Source organism: Bos javanicus, chromosome 17 (assembly GCF_032452875.1).
Source record: "Bos javanicus breed banteng chromosome 17, ARS-OSU_banteng_1.0, whole genome shotgun sequence".
Taxonomy (NCBI): domain Eukaryota; kingdom Metazoa; phylum Chordata; class Mammalia; order Artiodactyla; family Bovidae; genus Bos; species Bos javanicus.
In genome coordinates, this window is record NC_083884.1 from 32,405,424 (window position 1) to 32,424,020 (window position 18,597).

At 36.2% G+C, this 18,597-nt stretch overlaps 1 pseudogene; it reads right to left on the minus strand.

The window, feature by feature from the left end:
• Positions 1-15,516: 15,516 nt before the first annotated feature.
• LOC133228458 (monocarboxylate transporter 10-like) lies at positions 15,517-16,927 on the minus strand (annotated as a pseudogene).
• Between the last annotated feature and the right edge of the window lie 1,670 nt (positions 16,928-18,597).

Sequence of the window (18,597 nt, forward strand, 5' to 3'; positions counted from 1 at the left end):
GGTTATGATATGTGAATTAAAATAGATACAATCTCAAAATCAATACTATAATAATATGTCATTGAAAATCTTCACTTAAAATCAAGTCAACTGTTTCAATAATTTTATTAAGTACATTAAGAAGCAAGCAACACTTGTATGAGAGAAAACCTTTAAATTCACTTTTATGTATGGAGAGCAATACCAACATTGTTACATACATTAAGTACATAACTAATATAATTTAATAGCATAATGATATAAATGATATAAAATATTTATTTTTATTTGATTCATTTCTTTATCACATGATGTCAAAATTATAAAATAAAATCCAAAGGAAAATTGTAAGCTTGTACATTAAAGATGGCTGACATATCCAAAATGTTTGAAAATATGACTTTAGGGTGAGAGATTGAGTATATAGAAATACGAAGTCTTTATTTCATAAAATGCTAAATATTATCTTATGTCATGGATATTTGACTTTACATAAGAATATACTGATTACCGAGTTATTAAATTTTCATTATGTGTTTTCTGAGGTTGACTCAATTAGACATCTGGCTAGCTGATATTTGTAGGTTTGCACTTCTTACCAGAGAAATAGACCATTTTTAATTTTTTTTAAATGAAAGGCAATTTTCTCAATTTTAAGTTAACCTTCTATCTCAAGCATTGCTAATTTCTATTTCATTCTCTATTCAGTTTTCTTATCGAGCTATCAAAAATACAAATATATCATTGAAAAGTGTGAATATATAAATTCCATGCTTAAAATGTTTCACACTCCTATTATCTGGTCTGTGCTTTTCAACATGTTTCACTGATATGTTTTCAATTGCACTGGGCATTGCACATATATATCAGGGTGTGGGGATCTTTGTATTGAGGTATATTTTACATCCAATGAAATTAATAAAATTTAAATGTATAATTCAACTGCTGCTAAGTCACTTCAGTCGTGTCCGACTCTGTGCGACCCCATAGACGGCAGCCCACCAGGCTCCCCTGTCCCTGGGATTCTCCAGGCAGGAACACTGGAGTGGGTTGCCATTTCCTTTTCCAATGCATGAAAGTGAAAAGTGAAAGGGAAGTCGCTCAGTCGTGTCCGACTCTTAGCGACCCCGTGGATTGCAGCCCATCAGGCTCCTCTGTCCATGGGATTTTCCAGGCAAGAGTACTGGAGTGGGATGCCATTGCCTTCTCCAGTATAATTCAACACCTTTTGAAAATATCTTTCACCTGATAACTCAGACTTCTATCAAAATACAAATATTTTCACCATTTGAGAAAGAGCCCTTCTGCTTCTTCCCAAATTCCATTCTCTCTCCCCACTCTATCAAGAAGCAACCACTGTTGTGTTTTCTTATATGTTTCTTATTAAACTGTAACAGAATTTCTTTTTTTTTCCCCTAATTTTATTTTATTTTTAAACTTTACATAATTGTATTAGTTTTGCCAAATATCAAAATGAATCCGCCACAGGTATACATGTGTTCCCCATCCTGAACCCTCCTCCCTCCTCCCTCCCCATACCATCCCTCTGGGTCGTCCCAGTGCACTAGCCCCAAGCATCCAGTATCGTGCATCGAACCGGGACTGGCAACTCGTTTCTCAGATGATATTTTACATGTTTCAATGCCATTCTCCCAAATCTTCCCACCCTCTCCCTCTCCCACAGAGTCCAAAAGACTGTTCTATACATCAGTGTCTCTTTTGCTGTCTCGTACACTGGGTTATTGTTACCATCTTTCTAAATTCCAAATATATGCGTTAGTATACTGTATTTATGTTTTTCCTTCTGGCTTACTTCACTCTGTATAATCGGCTCCAGTTTCATCCACCTCATTAGAACTGATTCAAATGTATTCTTTTTAATGGCTGAGTAATACTCCATTGTGTATATGTACCACAGCTTTCTTATCCATTCATCTGCTGAAGGACATCTAGGTTGCTTCCATGTCCTGGCTATTATAAACAGTGCTGCAATGAACATTGGGGTACACGTGTCTCTTTCCCTTCTGGTTTCCTCAGTGTGTATGCCCAGCAGTGGGATTGCTGGATCATAAGGCAGTTCTATTTCCAGTTTTTTAAGGAATCTCCACACTGTTCTCCATAGTGGCTGTACTAGTTTGCATTCCCACCAACAGTGTAAGAGGGTTCCCTTTTCTCCACACCCTCTCCAGCATTTATTATTTGTAGACTTTTGGATCGCAGCCATTCTGACTGGTGTGAAATGGTACCTCATAGTGGTTTTGATTTGCATTTCTCTGATAATGAGTGATGTTGAGCATCTATATCTAACCATGGAATATCTGGCTTCTTTTGATTAGCTGAATAGAATAATGTTTCTGATGTTTATCAATTTTTTCACATTATAGTAGCTTTTTTCCATTTTTTGTGTTAATTTGCTGAGAGTTATTCCACTACATGCATATACGTTTTTCCTAGCCAGACTCCAGTTGGCGGACATTTAGATGTTTCCTGTTTTGAGCAACTTGAATATTCTTGTTATATTATGGACATGCCTGTGCACTTTTTTTTGTGTACATATATTTTCACTTATCTTGCTTAAATACCTAAGTACAGTGTATGGAACAGCAGGTCATGTTAAAAAACAAACTTTATGTTTAACTGTAAGAGAAACTGAGAAGTTTATTTCCAAGATGACATTAATCATTTTATCCTCTCATCACTAATGTCCACATCCATGCCAACAATGAGTGTTGATGGTCTTTTTGAAATCTAATAAGTATGTAGCAGTATCTCACTGAGGTCTTATTTTGCATTTCTTTGATTACTAATAATGGCAACAACTTATTCATGTGCCTATTAGGCATTTGTATATCTTATTTTGTGAATTATTTTTGCATCTTTTGACTAATTTTTAATTTGGTCGTGTTATTACTGTAATAGTTGTAATTATTATTGTAATTCTGGATACAGTTTCCTTATCAAATGAATTTTTGATTTTTTTCTCCTGCTCTATAGTTTGTTTCTTCAATTCTCTATTAAAAGAAAATGGCTAACTTAAGGCCAAGAAAACATTTTCTTGTACAAGAGAACACAGTATTCTAGTATCACATATTTTAAAAAGATGTTAACGTCTTTATTGAGTCATTTTGGTGCTGTTTAAAAATAAATTGACCATGTAAATGTGAACTGACTTCTGGACTCCATTCTGTTCCATTAATCTAGCTGTCTATGTTAATACCATCAACCACCTTGGTAAATGTAGATGATGTGTGCAAATTTTGATTTCAGGTGGTGAAACTCCTCCAGCATTGGTTTTTTTTTTATTGACATTGTTTTGTCCAAGTCCTTTGAGTTATATTTTGTAATCAGTTGGTCAATTTCTACCAACAATATGCTGAAATTTTTATTACCATTGTGTCTATCTATATATTAACTTGTATGAATTGGTAGCAAAATAATATTGAGTGCTCCATTCCATTACCCTGGTATGGATCCCTGTTTGTTTGTTTTAGTTTTCCTTGAATGTGGTTTTGTTTACCTGCATGCTACAAATTATAATATGAGGTAACTTTAATATCATTCAATTCAAAGCTGTTAATTTTTACTTTCAAATTTTTCTTTTGTTCTATTGGTTAAGTGCAAGTAGGATGCTTAGGTGATAAATGTATGGGCATTTTCAAGCTATCTCTTGGCTGTTGATTTCTAATTTGTATTTTTATTTGTATATTTCCTAAACATGCTTTATTAAATTTATACCTAACTATATCACATTAAAATACAATGCTGTACTTGATATTGTGATTGCAATTCCAATTTATACATACATACACACGCATACACATTAGCCCATTATTTTTTCACTTTACTAAATTGTTTTATTAGCACTGGTAGGTTATTGTTACGGCATTGTTTTTTGTTTTTGTTCCTTAGGATATTCTACAAACCAGATTATGTCCTCTGTTAATACAGACAACTATTTCTTCCTATTGAACTGGTATGATCTTGTTTTTTTTTTTTTCTCCTTTCTCTTGACTTATTGCACCTCTAGTTTGAATACAAATGATGAATATATATATATATATATATATGCCTTTTTTGCAGTCTTAAAGGGAAAGTTTTCCATTTTTAACATATATTGTGATGCTAGCTATAGTTTTAATGCTTTGTTTTTTGTAGATGTCCTTCATCAAACTGAATTTTTTTTATTCTATTGCTAAAATGCTGGTAGTTTTATTATAAGCATTTGTTAGATTTGTCTGATACTTTCTAAATTTATTGATATATTGATAATAATATGTTTTTGTTTTTCCTGTAATGAATACAATGAATTATATTGCTTGATATTTAATCTAAAAAGTTTGACATTCCTGTGATAAACAAAATTTGGTCAGTATATATTAACATTTGTGGAGCTTGCTGAGTGAGTTTTGCTAATATTTGTTGAGGATTTACAGCACCTAAATCAGAGGTTAGTCTGATAATTAAAATTTTATTGGAACTTAGCTATGTCAATTCATTGAACTATTACTCTATGACCATTTTTACATGGCTATGGGAGAGTTGAGCAGTTTCTACAGAAACAATATGACCCTTAAAGTATAAAATATTTACTCTGTGAGCTTTGAAAGAAAATGTTTGCTGACCTGAGGCCAATGTTAACAAATGATATTAGTGTGTAGTTTCTTTCTTTTTTGGTAATGTCTTTGAAATTACTGGCTGATAAAGTAAGGTGAAGAGTGCTAACTGCTCCTTTATGAAAGAGTTTTTGTAAATTTTGTCTTACAATATTTTAGAATAGAATTTTGATAAGGCTTGTGGCCTGGAGTTTTCTTAGATGGAAAGCTTGTCATTAAAAAACAATTACTTTAACATATAAGATTATTTTGCAAATTTACTCTGTAGATATTTTAGTAATTTATTTTCAATGAATTTGTTCACATCTAAGTAAATTAATACTTTTATAATAATATTATTTTATTATGCTTCTGAAGGATCTATAGTGGTTTATCAATTTAATTTCTAAATTATTGAGTTGTGTTTTCTCCATTTTTTTTTATTACTCTAGTTAGTGATTTACCAATCTTATTAATATTTTTAAAGAATCAAGTTTTGTTCTCATTATTTATTTCCATTTTTTCCATTTTGTGTTTAATTGATTTAATTCTATTTACTATTTTTTCCCCTTTGCTTATTTTGAATTTAATTTGCTGCTCTTTTTCTAGCTTCTCTGGGTAGACATTAAAATTTCTTCTCTTCTATAAACATTTAAAAGTTAGTTACTACATCCCTCACATTTTGATATGTTATGACTTATTTTAAAATACTGATATATTCTAATTTCCCTCATATGATTTCTTCTTTAACTCATAGACCATTTAAAAATATGCTGCTTAATTCACAAATAGTTGAGTATTTTATAGATTTTTTTGTTATTGATTTCTAATATAATACCATTTTTTTCAAAAACACATTCTTAAAACTTTCATATTTATTAAGAATTATTTTATGGTCTGGAACATAGCCTATTCTACTTTCAACTATATGGGGTTGAAACAAAATACAGTCTATTCTGATTAGGTATAGTTTTCTATAATGCCAGTTAATTCTATTTGGTTAATAGTATCCACGGATAGAGGAGCCTGGTGGGCTATAGTCCATGGGGTCGCAAAGGGTTGGACATAACTGAGCAACTAATACAATAACATCTCTCAAGATTTTTATACCCTTATTGATTTGCTATATAGTTAATAAATGACTGAGGGGGACTATTGACATTTCCAACTATAATCTCAGTTTGCTTCCTTATCACTTTAGTTTCACATTTTGACAAAATTTGAAGCTATATACATATATTAATACTTTCAGAATTGCTATCTCTTTATGATTAACATTTATCAGTGTGAAATGTTTATTTCTGGTAATCTTTCTCATTCTGGAATTGACTTTATTATTAATACAGGCACTCCATTTTTCATGATGGGTGTTTTTCGTATATCATTCTTCATTCTCCTTTGAGTCCGTAAGTGTCTTTACAATCAATCTGTGCCTGTAAATATCGTCATAAATACTGGACACAGTGCAGCTTTGCTGGCATGAAGTTCTCATAGCTTTACTTTGTTTAGAAATGTCTTTATTTCCTCTGCGTTTTCCTAGCATATTTATGCTGGATATGTAATTATAGGTTAAAGGTTCTTAAATAAAAACTTTTTATTAAAAAATGTTGAGATTTGATAAAAAACAACAAAATTCTGTAAAGCAATTACCATTCAATTAAAAATTAATTAATTTTAAAAAACTGGCTAAAAAAAAAATCTATCCTTTATGTAGTTCCTTTAAATTAAATACGTCTTTTTTCCCTTAGTTCTCTTAAAGATTTGGTTTTGGCAAATTTTTTATACTATATCTTAATGCTAATTTGTTATGTATAATCTGCTCAATGTTGATTGAGCTTCTTAAAACTGCTGATTTATATTTACATTAAATTTGAAATATTTGGGGATTACATTCTTTTTGCTTGACATTTTCTCTTCCTATAGGGGCTTCCCTTGTGGTTCAGCTGGTAAAGAATCTGCCTGCAATACAGGAGACCTGCGTTCTATCCCTGGGTTGGAAAGATCCCCTGGAGAAGGAAAGGCTGCCCACTCCAGTATTCTGGCCTAGAGAATTCCATAGACTGTATAGTCCATGGGGTCGCAAAGAGTCGGACACGACTGAGTGACTTCCACTTCACTTCAGTTCAGTCACTCGGTCATACCCAACTCTTTGCCACCCCATGAACCGCAGCATGCCAGACCTCCCTGGCCATCACCAACTCCCGGAATTTACCCAAATTCATGTCCACTGAGTCAGTGATGCCATCCAACCATCTCATCCTTTGTTGTCCCCTTCTCCTCCAGCCCTCAATCTTTCCCAGCATCAGGGTCTGTTCAAATGAGTCAGCTTTTTGCATCAGGTGGCCAAAGTACTGGAATTTCAGCTTCAACATCAGTCCTTCCAATGAACACCCAGGACTGATCTCTTTAGGATGGACTGGTAATTTATTGATGAGCGCATCTTTGGAAATTTCACTTTGGGTATCTAATTTTTCTGTTTTAAATGTGCATTTGGTTTATTTTTACAGTGTTTATTTAATATTACTCTGGTTCTTTTATTACCTTTATGTTGTTTTCTTAAATAATTAAAAACATTTTCAGTTCAGTTCAGTCACTCAGTCGTGTCCGACTCTTTGCGACCCCAGGAATCACAGCATGCCAGGCCTCCCTGTCCATCACCAACTCCCGGGGTTCATTTAATACATCTTTAAAAATTATTTCCTGCTTATTCCCTTATCTCTGACAGTTCTATGTCTATTTTAACAGACTTTTTTTTTTTTTTTTTTTATGGGACACCTTTTTCTGCTTCTTTACATATCTAGTAGCATTTTATTGGATTTTGGACATGATGAGTGTTATGCCAACGTATGTTTGAGTTTATTGTCTCCCTTTTGAGAATTTTGAGGTTTTTTCATGGCAGTCAATTAATTTATTTGCACACTAGCTTGATTTCACTTGATGGCTGTTTTAATTGTAAGTAGGTTAAAAATAAGGAAGCTTTTATTTATGAGTTAGAATAGTACTACTCCAAAGTCCCAACTTCTGAAATCTATTCAGCGTCCAGCTGCTCAGGGAGGACTCTTCACTCCCACTTTCTGGAATCTGAACATTTTTCAGCTGTGTCTGTCCCTATTAGTATGTGTGTGTGTGTGCATGTTTCCCCAGCTTTAGCTACTGTTAACTGTTCTTTCCCTTATGTTATGGACTCTTTCCCACAGCATCAGCAGTTTAGTATTTACCAATAATACCAGGGAAGGCTGTTAGGACTCTCTTTTTCTGTACAGGTCCCTTTTTACCTACTCTGCAAACTTCTGTCACGCCAGTAGCCTTGAACTTAGTGTTCTTAGCTCACTGAGACTTCTATGATTCAGTTTTCCTTTTACTGTGCCACAGTCCAGAAAGTGATGGTTGAAAGTCTGGATAAAACTGTAGCAAATCTCTTCTTTCCTTTCTACTTTAAATAATTGCCTTTCACTATCTAATGCTTAATGTATGAAAATAATTATCTTAGTATATTCCATCCAGATTTAAAGTTGTTTATCATGGAGAATCTAGTCCTTTACTAGTTACTTCATCATTGATGGAAATAATATACTCTCTAGGAGGTCTTTTAACTTATCCAACAGTATATTTTATAAATGTCAGATTTCTTTGACATCCCCTATCTTATTATTTTTAATTATTGCAAATGTGCATTATGAAATACCACAAATTTTTATTTAAAAAGTATTATGTCTCATTTGACAACTCAGTGCAGCCTCCCAAATTTCTTATAAATTAGAAATTGTAAGGTCATTTATGCCTGGTTTATAGTTTTTTGTTAAGCACTAAAATTCTAGCTCATGCTCTTAGCCTTAATCAGTGCAGTTGAGTTCAGTTCAGTCACTCAGTCGTGTCGGACTCTTTGTGACCCCATGAACTGCAGCACGCCAGGCCTCCCTGTCCATCACCAACTCCCGGAGTTCACCCAGACTCACGTCCATCGAGTCAGTGATGCCATCCAGCCATCTCATCCTCTGTCGTCCCCTTCTCCTCCTGCCCCCAATACCTCCCAGCATCAGAGTCTTTTCCAATGTGTCAACTCTTCGCATGAGGTGGCCAAAGTACTGGAGTTTCAGCTTTAGCATCATTCCTTCCAAAGAAATCCCAGAGCTGATCTCATTCAGAATGGAGTGGTTAGATCTCCTTGCAGTCCAAGGGACTCTCAAGAGTGTTCTCCAACACCACAGATAAAAAGCATCAATTCTTTGGCACTCAGCTTTCTTCACAGTTCAAATCTCACATCCATACATGACAACTAGAAAAACCATAGCCTTGACTAGATGGACCTTTGTTGGCAAAGTAATGTCTCTGCTTTTTCATATGCTATATAGGTTGGTCATAACTTTCCTTCCAAGGAGTAGTGTCTTTTAATTTCATGGCTGCAATCACCATCTGCAGTGATTTTGGAGCCCAAGAAAATAAAATCTTTTACTATTTCCATTGTTTCACTATCTATTTGCCATGAAGTGATGGGACCAGATGCCATGATCTTAGTTTTCTGAATGTTGAGCTTTAAGCCAACTTTTTCACTCTCCTCTTTCACTTTTATCAAGAGGCTTTTTAGTTCCTCTTCACTTTCTGCTGTAATAGTAATCCCTAAAAACAAACCTTTCATTTTAACAATCAATAACAAATAGCATATTAAGCCTATGAAAAGTACTATTTCCTTTTATGTAATAAAAAGTGTTATTTCTTTTTATTTTCTTTTTTACTCTGTACCCATTGTCTGGATCAAGGTCTACTTTCTTCATTTCCAGATAACTCTGTGAATATTTCAATAATTGTATTTTCTATGTGGTAAGACTTATAATACAATATAGAAAATATAATTATTTATATTTCATAAATTAGTGTTGTTTTTATATGTTTTGTATTTCTTTGTATTTAGGTTTATATTATGTTTTTTGAATCTCCATCAGCTAGTATAGTACATGGATAATATAGATCCTAAAACATATATTTGTTGACTATGATTCATGTATGAAAAAAAAATATTGTCTGCCCAGCCCAATGTTTCCCACCTTTAATGGGAAGCTAAATTGAGAAGGGAAGTTCATTTCATAAGCAAGGAAAATGGAAAGAAAAGAGTTGTTTAGATAACGTGCCAACTGTGATTGATCTATAATTACCAATTTATATAATTTTATTGATGAAATATATATTTCAATTCAATAAAACTTAGCAAATCATTTGGTTAGGGTATGTATTCCTAGAAATAGTGCTATTTATGTATTTATTTTCACTCATTGAATATGAAAATTATTTTAGTGATTCTACATCTAAAATCCTCATTTATAACATGAAAAAACTGATATCCATGTATTCAATCACCTAGGTTGAACAGTTTTTGTTATATTGTGTTGTTTTACAAATTCTATACACTTTGATATAGAGGAAAACAACAGAATGGGAAAGACTAGAGATCTCTTTAAGAAAATTAGAGATACCAAGGGAACATTTCATGCAAAGATGGGCTCAATAAAGGACAGAAATGGTATGGACCTAACAGAAGCAGAAGATATTAAGAAGAGATAGCAAGAATACACAGAAGAACTGTACAAAAAAGAGCTTCACAACCCAGATAATCACGATGATGTGATCACTGACCTACAGCCAGACATCCTGGAATGTGAGGTCAAGTAGGCCTTAGAAAGCATCACTACGAACAAAGCTAGTGGAAGTGATAGAATTCCGGTGGAGCTATTTCAAATCCTGAAAGATGATGCTATGAAAGTGCTGCACTCAATATGCCAGCACATTTGGAAAACTCAGCAGTGGCCACAGGACTGGAAAAGGTCAGTTTTCATTCCAGTCCCAAAGAAAGGCAATGCCAAAGAATGCACAATTGCACTCATCTCACACGTTAGTAAAGTAATGCTCAAAATTCTCCAAGCCAGGCTTCAGCAAAATGTGAACGGTGAACTTCCTGATGTTCAAGCTGGTTTTAGAAAAGGCAGAGGAACCAGAGATCAAATTGCCAACATCCGCTGGATCATGGAAAAAGCAAGAGAGTTCCAGAAAAACATCTATTTCTGCTTTATGACTATGCCAAAGCCTTTGACTGTGTGGATCACAATAAACTGTGGAAAATTCTGAAAGAGATGGGAACACCAGACCACCTGATCTGCCTCTTGAGAAATCTGTATTCAGGTCAGGAAGCAACAGTTAGAAATGGACATGGAACAACAGACTGGTTCCAAATAGGAAAAGGAGTACGTCAAGGCTGTATATTGTCACCCTGCTTATTTAACTTATATGCAGAGTACATCATGAGAAACGCTGGACTGGAAGAAACACAAGTTGGAATCAAGATTGCCAGGAGAAATCTCAATAACCTCAGATATGCAGATGACACCACCCTTATGGCAGAAAGTGAAGAGGAACTAAAAAGCCTCTTGATGAAGGTGAAAGTGGAGAGTGAAAAAGTTGGCTTAAAGCTCAACATTCAGAAAACGAAGATCATGGCATCTGGTCCCATCACTTCATGGCAAATTAGATGGGGAAACAGTGGAAACAGTGTCAGACTTTATTTTTGGGGTCTCCAAAATCACTGCAGATGGTGACTGCAGCCATGAAACTAAAAGACACGTGCTCCTTGGAAGAAAAGTTATGACCAACCCAGATAGCATATTCAAAAGCAGAGACATTACTTTGCCAACAAAGGTCCATCTAGTCAAGGCTATGGTTTTTTCTGTGGTCATGTATGGATGTGAGAGTTGGACTGTGAAGAAGGCTGAGCGCCGAAGAATTGATGCTTTTGAACTGTGGTGTTGGAGAAGACTCTTGAGCGTCCCTTGGACTGCAAGGAGATCCAACCAGTCCATTCCGAAGGAGATCAGCCCTGGGATTTGTTTGGAGGGAATGATACTGAAGCTGAAACTCCAGTACTTTGGCCACCTCATGCGAAGAGTTGACTCACTGGAAAAGACTCTGATGCTGGGGGCAGGAGGAGAAGGGGACGACAGAGGATGAGATGGCTGGATGGCATCACTGACTCGATGGACGTGAGTCTGGGTGAACTCCGGGAGTTGGTGATGGACAGAGAGGCCTGGCGTGCTGTGATTCATGGGGTAACAAAGAGTCAGACACGACTAAGCAACTGAACTGAACTGAACTGATACACTTTGATGGAAAAAAAAATATGTGAATGAAGAAGTCAGTTCATGTGTGATATATATTTTGACTTTGTTATCCTAATAGACATTGAAGAAAATTTTACAGACTTAGCTTCTAGATTGCATTAGCATCAAAAATAAATTTGGATTTTCCATGTAAACCTTGAAAACAAATATTAATGCAAAGAAAGGGTGAAATTCTTTAAGGCAAACCAGGGAGGGAGAGGCAGTAAGAATTAAATATTTTACAGTGGAGAAAAAATAGATAAATCAAAAATTGATACTTCAGTCACTATAAATATAATATAATATGATATAATATAATATAAATGTATACCTCAACGTTTCTCTGAAAAACCTACAAGACCTTCTAGAACTAACACCCAAAAATGATGTCCTTTTTATCACAATGAATGGGAAATATTAGAGATCTCTTCAAGAAAATTAGAGATACCAAGGGAACATTTCATGCAAAGATGGACACAATAAAGAATAGAAATGGTATGAACATGACAGAAGCAGAAGATATTAAGAGGTGGCAAGAATACACATATCTATACAAAAATGATCTTCGTGACCCAGATAACCACAATGGTGCAATCACTCACCTGGAGCCAGATTTCTTGGACTGAAAAGTCAAGTGGGCCTTAGGAAGCATCAATAGGAACAAAGCTTATGGAGGTGATGGGATTCCAGCTGAGGTATTTAAAATCCTAGACGATGCCGTTAAAGTGCTACACTCAAAATGTCAGCAAATTTGGAAAACTCAGCAATGATCACAGGACTGGAAAAGGTCAGTTTTCATTCCAATCCCAAAGAAAGGCAGTTCGAAAGAATGTGCAAACTACCACCCAATTGCACTCATTTCACATGCTAGCAAAGTAACACTCAAAATTCTCCAAGCTAAGCTTCAACAGTACATGAACCAAGAACTTCCAGATGTTCAAGCTGGATTTAGAAAAGGCAGAGGTACCAGAGAAACTGCCAGGAGAAATTGAAGAGGGACGGAAGTAAAGAACATACTGTCACCCTGCTTATTTAACTTACATGCAGCATACATCATGCAAAATGCTGGTCTCAATGAAGCACAAGCTGGAATCAAGATTGCCACGAGAAATATAAATAACCTCAGATATACAGATGACACCACCTTTATGGCAGAAAGTGAAGAAAAACTAAAGAGCCTCTTGATGAAAGTGAAAGAGGAGAGTGAAAAAGTTGGCTTAAAACTCAACATTCAGAAAACTAACATCATGGCATCTGGTCCCATCACTTCATGGCAAATAGTGAAAAAATGGAAATAGTAACAGATTTTATTTTGTTGGGCTCCAAAATCACTGCAGATGGTGACTGCAGCCATGAAACTAAAAGACACGTGCTCCTTGGAAGAAAAGCTATGACAAACATAGGCAGCATATTAAAAAGCAGAGATATTACTTTGCTGACAAATGTCCGTATAGTCAAAGCTATGGTTTTTCCAGTGGTCATGTATGGATGTGAGAGTTTGACCATAAAGAAAGCTGAGTGCTGAAGAAACTCATGCTTAGATTAAACCAGTCAATCCTAAACGAAATCAATCCTGAAAAACATTAGAAGGACTGATGCTGGAGCTGAACCTCCAATACTTTGGCCACCTGATGTGAAAAAGTGACTCATTTGAAAAGACCCTGAGGCTGGTACAGATTGAAGGTAGGAGGAGAAGAGGACAACAAAGACAAATACTGTATGTTATCATTTTTATATGGAATCTTGAAAAATTAAAAAATGAATACATATAGCAGAAAAGACACAATCACAAACACAGAAAACAAAAACCAACAAACAGTTACCATTGGAAAGAGGGAGGGGAAAGGATGAGATAAAGGTATGGGATTAAGAGCTACACACTATTCTTAATACATAAAAATAAATGAGCTACAAAGATATTTTGTACAGCATGGGAATAGCCATTATTTTAAAATAACTTTACATGGTGTAGAATCTTAAAAATATTGAATACATTTAAAAAAAGAAGCACTATGTTATTCACCCAAAACTAATAAATATTATAAATATACTACGTTTCAATTAAAAAAAAAAAACTTCAAAAAATTGGAATTTGACAGGGTTATTTTCTGGGAAGAAACAGTAGGACAGAGAAAGAGATTTTCATTTTGAGCCTTTCTTATCATTTGAACTATGTTTTTGTCATATATCTGTATTATTTCTTTATTTTATAAAGGGAAAAATTATTTGAGATATATCCTAAAATTATAAATTATTTAAAATTATCAATCAGCCAGAAAACAACTGAAGTGAATATAATAGGACTTTTGGATTCATGTTTCTAATTCTTTGTAGAGTAAACTAATTTGCTTTTCTTAGTGCTGTTGCTTCTGTTTGGTATATCTGATGTGACTGTTTGAGTGTGCAGAACAACAAAATGCAGTCTTGAATGATGATGACAATAGTTATATAACTATTTCTATTTCATTAAAGACAGATGTTGCTGTCCTAATTTCTCCTGTGTCTAATGTAAATGTAGATGAGAATAAAGAGTAAATTAACAAGATAGTAATGTACATAAATAATTAGGTTCAAATCAAAGAAAGGGACAACCACAGAATTAACTATCTGCAATCCCCTTGATTAAAGCCACCTTTTAACATTTAGAAATTTGAATAGCAGGCACCTTATAGAGATTTGACTATTATAGGTTACTTTGGGAAATAAAACTAGTTTCAAAAAGAATAATATTTTTATTATTATATTTATTTGGAAGTATTTATTTCTAAACTGTGAAAGTTGCTCACTCATGTCCAACTCTGCGACACAGTGTCCTGTAGCCCCTCAGACTCCTCTGTCCATGGATTTCTCCAGGCAAGAATACTGGAGTGGGTTGCCATTGCCTTCTCCAGGGGATCTTCCCAAACCAGGGATTTAACATGGGTCTCCCTCATTGCAGGCAGATTCTTTACCATCTGAGCCATGGAAAATAGCTATTTTCAAACTGTAGACTAATCTAATATGACTCACATAACAACTCAAGCCAATTCAATGTGCCCATTATTTTTCAGTATATATATATATATATACATAGTCTATTAATACTTTATTTTTACAACTAACAGACATCAAATAACCCTATAATTCTCAGTGAATATCAAAGAGAAGAGGACAAAAGATGAAAAAAATAAGACCTATCAGAGGCAACAGACTGTAGCTATTCACTGCTAAATACTTTTACACAAATTATTAAATTGTAGCATTAAAAACAACACTGGTAATTGTTTTTGCTAACACAAAAATCCATTCTGAAAAACAAGAGCAGCAAGAATATGATTTTTAAATTCTAAATCTCATCTCAGAGAATTGTTTTGTCTTGCTAATTCCTTGAGAAAGGAAAAATAATTTTTAAATATCTGAGCATAAACTATTGAAGACTAAATATAGAGATAAAGAAATAAAATAGTTGTATAAGGATGTAACACAGTTGTTACCATGGTCACTCACAAAATATAGTACAGATTAAAAACATCTCACACACAGCTCTGAATCAAACTATGGTTCAGTATAGGCTAAGTTTCTTTTGAAGGGTCTCCTGTATAATTAATAGCTACTTTTGATGAGTCAGTCCAATTACAATTAATTCCACCAAATTAAAAACAAACAAAATATAGCTGTACAGCCCCAAACAGAAATAAATAGAATTTCAAAGTATTTAATTATATCATGTATAAATAGTTTAATACTTATTTTTCTCTATCATAATTTGCTTTCTAGTTGATATAAAAATCATAACTTTCTAGAATTTATACATTTGCTCATGGTTTCTTCAGCTAATGCTTTATGTTTATTGCAGGAAACAAAATTGAACATAAAACTATGTATATAAACTGCTTGTTATAGATTGTGAAAAGCATTTTAATTTTCTCATATTCACAAAATGTGCTATGCTGTGCTGTGCTAAGTGGATCCTGTTGTGTCTGACTCTTTGTGACCCTATGGACCATAGCCTGCCAGGATCCTCTATCCATGGGATTCTCCAGGCAAGAAACTAGACTAAAGGAGGAGATGCGGAAGCTGGAAAAAGGGTTATGTGATAACCTCTCATTCACATTAGCCCATTTGCTCCTGAGTTCAGTCCGTGGCTGCTCAGCATGCTGAGGGTGGGGGTGGTCCAACCTTGCCTCTGTTCTAGTTTTGAGGGAACAGAAGGGAAACTTGCAAGTCAAAGAAAACTTTGGTCTTGGCTCAGTGTGGCTAAGAAGCAGCACTCCACTTCTGAAATGACCCCAGCAAGGCATGGCCAACTCAAGAGAAAATAAGGCACAGGGTTTCCTAAAAGTGCAACCGATATTCCAACTGCCGACACAACATAAGCTGTCACCCTGAAGACGGCAAAACCGAACTGGGGATAACTGCAGTTTCTCCGGGAAAAGAGGGAGAATCTGTTGGCTCCTTTGGTCCCACCATCTTTACACAGAAGGCCAGGAGTCCGTAAGTAAAGCCAGCCAGAAAGAGAACAAATGTGAAGAGGCAGAGGACTCTGTGTCTAAAGAGGCCCCAGCTGTCAGTCAGAACCCTCAGAAGGAAAGGCAGCAAAACCAGGAAGGCATTGCTGCCAGCGATCAGAGTGGCATTCACTCGTCCAAGGAGCTTCTTGAAATAGTGCCCCCGAATGACCAGTGAAGGCAGGTAGGCAAACAGGATTTTCGCAAGTCCTGGCAAACAGGATTCCACAAGAAAAGATATAGAGGCTCAATGGAGCTTATTAAAGAACCGGGCAAGCGTCCAACAACCTCAACAGCAGCAACCACCACACCTGTTTTCTGATAATCAAACATCTCTGTGAAGACGCTAACGGGCAGCAGAAGACAATCATCCCCATGGAGAGAGCACTTACCCAAGCTGTCTTGAAGACAATCTTGCCACTGTCCTTGGACCCCAAGCTCTTCAGCAGTGATGTGAAGAGCACGTCGCAGGCGTTCTGGAATGCTGAACACGGACCGGTTGCCTCACAGGGTGGCCAACGTCACCAGCCAGTCCGACTTGGCCTCACGGAGCTCAGGGAGCCCAGCGCTCACCAGCTCTATCTTCCACATGTTCTGCTGTGGCCACCTCCGGCCATCAGAGGCTCCAGGACTAAGCAGCCAAGCAGCCCCCAAGGAGGCGGGACCCCAGTGGTTAAGTTTCACTGATCCCCCACGAGGTGGCGGGCTCCTTCTAGGAGGGCACCATGACCGCAGGCGACCGTCTTGAACAGCACTGGGCGAGTAGGCGGGGCCAAGCTCCGGGCCAAAAGCCGGAGGAGCAGGCAAGTAAGGCTAGCGGGCTAGAGAGTCCCACGCGGGCTTTGGAGCCCCAACACCCGCGTAGAGCTAAGATTCAGGCCTCCCTGTCCACAGCATGGCAACTGAAACTCTGTTTTTTGTTTTTTCAATTTTTACTAATACATGGACATCACCAGATGGTCAACACCGAAATCAGATTGATTATATTCTTTGCAGCCAAAGATGGAGAAGCTCTATACAGTCAGCAAAATCAAGACCAGGAGCTGACTGTGGCTCAGACCATGAACTCCTTATTGCCAAATTCAGACTTAAATTGAAGAAAGTAGGGAAAACCACTAGACCATTCAGGTATGGCCTAAATCAAATCCCTTATGATTATACAGTGGAAGTGAGAAATAGATTTAAGGGCCTAGATCTGATAGAGTGCCTGATGAACTATGGAATGAGGTTCGTGACATTGTACAGGAGACAGGGATCAAGACCATCCCCATGGAAAAGAAATGCAAAAAAAGCAAAATGGCTGTCTGGGGAGGCCTTACAAATAGTTGTGAAAGAAGAGAAGCAAAAAGCAAAGGAGAAAAGGAAGGATATAAACATCTGAATGCAGAGTTCCAAAGAATAGCAAGAAGAGATAAGAAAGCCTTCTTCAGCAATCAACGGAAAGAAATGGAGGAAAACAACAGAATGGGAAAGACTGGACATCTCGTCAAGAAAATCAGAGATACCAAAGGAACATTTCATGCAAAGATGGGCTCGAAAAAGGACAGAAATGGTATGGACCTAACAGAAGCAGAAGGTATTAAGAAGAGATGGCAAGAATACACAGAAGAACTGTACAAAATAGATCTTCACGACCCAGATAATCATGATGGTGTGATCACTAACCTAGAGCCAGACATCCTGCAATGTGAAGTCAAGTGGGCCTTAGAAAGCATCACTATGAACAAAGCTAGTGGAGGTGATAGAATTCCAGTTGAGCTATTCCAAATCCTGAAAGATGATGCTGTGAAAGTGCTGCACTCAATATGCCAGCAAATTTGGAAAACTCAGCAGTGGCCACAGGACTGGAAAAGGTCAGTTTTCATTCAAATCCCAAAGAAAGGCAATGCCAAAGAATGCTCAAACTACCACACAATTGCACTCATCTCACATGCTAGTAAAGTAATGCTCAAAATTCTCCAAGCCAGGCTTCAGCAATATGTGAACAGTGAACTTCCTGATGTTCAAGCTGCTTTTAGAAAAGGCAGAGGAACCAGAGATCAAATTGCCAACATCCACCGGATCATGGAAAAAGCAAGAGAGTTCCAGAAAAACATCTATTTCTGCTTTATGACTATGCCAAAGCCTTTGACTGTGTGGATCACAATAAACTGTGGAAAACTCTGAAAGAGATGGGAACACCAGACCACCTGATCTGCCTCTTGAGAAATCTGTATGCAGGTTAGGAAGCAACAGTTAGAACTGGACATGGAACAACAGACTGGTTCCAAATAGGAAAACGAGTACGTCAAGGCTGTATATTGTCACCCTGCTTATTTAACTTATATGCAGAGTACATCATGAGAAACGCTGGAATGGTAGAAGCACAAGCTGGAATCAAGATTGCCAGGAGAAATC